Genomic DNA, 2,716 nt, shown 5'->3' with positions numbered 1-2,716 from the left:
CGGGCGTGATGCAGCAGGACCGATCGGAGAGGTCGTCGCTGCCAGACGCGCTGCCTCTGGCCCGCTACAGCCGCTCGGCCCCGATGGCTCGGGACGAGGCACGGTGCCGATCGGAGAGGTCGTCGGCGCGAGTGCAAGGGGTTCATCCTCCCCTGGTGGCGCGCGAGCACAAGGGGATCGAGAGTGAGCTACTCTCACCGGCCGATGGGCTTGCCGGGGAGAGACCGCCAGTAGCGAGGCGGAGCCTGACGCGGCTGGCAGGGGTGCAGAGGAGAGATCTGGCGAGGCGCTCCAGATCTCTGCTCCAGCGACTTGGCTTCACATCGGCCTGCATGCATATAATAGAATTAGATTAGACCGAGATGAGAAAATAAGAGCGAGAGACACACAAAGGGGGAGGGGGAGGGGACGAGATCCGGCGGCGGCGCCTCGCTCCGGTGGAACGTGGGGGCGCCAGCGACTTTGGAGGCTTCACACTGGCTGCGGCGTTTGGGATGAGAAGGAAAGATGGAGCGAGAGAATAAGTGAGATGGGATGCAGTGCATCTGAATGGAGACGGATGGATAAGCATTGCGCTGGAGAAGAAAGTGATGGCCTGATGTGTGTACGTGCCGGCCGCTGGGCTCCAACACGTGATGGCCTGATGGTTGTACTGCTTTTAGTGCAAAAATAAAACATTGGGACAAATATAATCTTCCAAATTAAATAAACTTTCCAGTAAAAAACATAATAAAAAGTATTATGATAATTTTATAAATGCTTTAAATGAATTACGAAATTCTCAAAGAGCGTGTAAGGGCATCTTCAATGTCCACCCTAAAAGTGCATGCAACCGTCCGGTTAGGACGTATTTTGCCTGTATCAGTCCAAACTTAATTTTCCAACAATATGAAAACAAACCCTGGGACTTTGCGGGCGTCCGGACCACTGACACGTTCAATTCTATCTGTCATGGCCCACCCAGCCCCCTGTCCATACATCTATCCACCTGAAATGATCAGCGCCGTTCTAGAGCACCCGTATCGCATTCATGCCGGCTCAGAGCGACGCGACCTCTCACTAGCAATCTAGCATTGAAGTGGCGCCGGTCGTAGATACTTCATCCCAGATTATTAGTGATGCTACTTTCAGTAGTTTGGCTGTCCGACTCTGTTATGTGAATCCACAAATAGCCCCGTAGTCTATTTTTAGTACTAATAAAAATGCGAATTTTGAAATAAGATATTTAATAACTTATAAATGTTTGTCGATTCAAATAAATTTCATGATTTAAAAAATGTTCATATATTAAAAAAATCTCAATTTTGAAAACAAATGTTCAGGAAATCAGAATATGTGCATAATTATTAATAAAAGTTGTTTTATTAAAAATGTTAATGAAATTGAACAAAAGTTTGCCATTTCAAAAAATATTCATGAAATGAAAAATATCGTAGAAATTTAAAAATAGTTCATGACTCACAAAATAGTTTATTGATTTATAAAATGTTTGCTGATTCAAAAAAGATCATGCAATTTAGCAAAATGTTCATTAAATTAAAAAAATGTACATGAATTTCAAAATTTGTTCCACCAGTTTCCAAAAAATATGTTCGCCTATTCAAGAAAAATGTTTTAAGAAACATCTCAATTGTCAGTGTTTTTTGCAGATAGTATAAAATGTTGATGAATTCAAAAAATGTTCGTATTTTAGAAAACGTTCAAAATTTGTAAAGATGTTCAAGAATTTGAAAAATGTTCACGATTTCAAATATATTGGCGAGTTTAGAAAATGTTCATGATTTTAAAAAATTGTTCACGATGTGACGACAATGAGAGTGATAGTGTATCTTGGTGCAGCAAAATGTGGTTATGGCCATTGAAGATTATAATTTTTTTCTCCCATTGCAACGCACAAGCCTAATCTCTACCTAATAATAAAGCAAATTGGATTTCGGCCATCCGTCACACACCTTTGCAGAAAACTCCCTGCATTTTTCATGAATTAACCCGCAGTATACACTTAAGTCATAACCGAACCGTTATTTTACATTTTTACGGAAACCCCCCTGGCGTATTAGATAATTTACCCGCCGATCATATATAAGTCAAACAAATGTTTTTCTAAATTTTTCATATCTTTTAAACCGTAACTTTGATTTTAACATGTTATATATGAAAATTGATTAGAAAAATGTGTAGAATCTGAATATGATGTTATTTTGTTTGTTAAGTATTTTTTAAATATTATTTTAAAAGATATTTAAGTCAAACAAATATTTTTCTTAATTATCCATATCTATTAAACCGTAACTCCGATTTTAACATGTTATATATGAAATTTGAATAGAAATATATGTAGAATTTGAATATGATGTTATTTTTACCTATTAAATATTTAAAACATTATTTTAAAAGTAAACTTGTAACCTATAGGGCACGTCCGTTTTTCTTTCGTACCGCGACGATCTGGATTGCAAATAAACAACCACTAAAATTATAAAGCGACGAAAGAAAACATCAATAACCACACATGAGCACCTCTGAAAAAACTAGCAGGGGAAAAACAACATTCAAACATACTTTGGTTTGTGTGAACACTGAGGCCACTGAGGGTGAGAAGGAGAATAAGCGGCAACATAAAAATGATGCCTCGCTAAAATAAAGGGCATGAACATATTATGGTTATTGGGTTAAGAGTGTGTGTTATTTTTTCTCCTGTTGCAACGCACGGGCT

The 2,716-nt window shown here is 39.0% G+C and overlaps 1 protein-coding gene across 11 annotated transcripts in view; it reads right to left on the bottom strand.

The window, feature by feature from the left end:
* Nucleotides 1-2,716, bottom strand: part of LOC123107806 (uncharacterized) — a 7,040-nt gene that overhangs the window by 2,464 nt on the left and 1,860 nt on the right. For 3 of the 11 annotated variants that reach the window (XR_006451771.1, XR_006451769.1, XR_006451770.1), the window contains exon 1: nt 199-587. The exons of 4 other annotated variants lie outside the window; for them this stretch is intronic. The gene's annotated coding sequence lies outside the window, so the exon portion shown is untranslated. Of the gene's footprint in view, nt 1-198; nt 622-2,716 lie in introns of those variants that run through there. 4 more of the 11 variants (XR_006451774.1, XR_006451773.1, XR_006451775.1 and 1 more) reach the window with 3 other exon arrangements.

This window comes from Triticum aestivum, chromosome 1B (assembly GCF_018294505.1).
Source record: "Triticum aestivum cultivar Chinese Spring chromosome 1B, IWGSC CS RefSeq v2.1, whole genome shotgun sequence".
Lineage (NCBI taxonomy): Eukaryota > Viridiplantae > Streptophyta > Magnoliopsida > Poales > Poaceae > Triticum > Triticum aestivum.
Note: the sequence above shows the minus strand (reverse complement) of the source record. Positions and strands in the feature narration are given on the sequence as shown.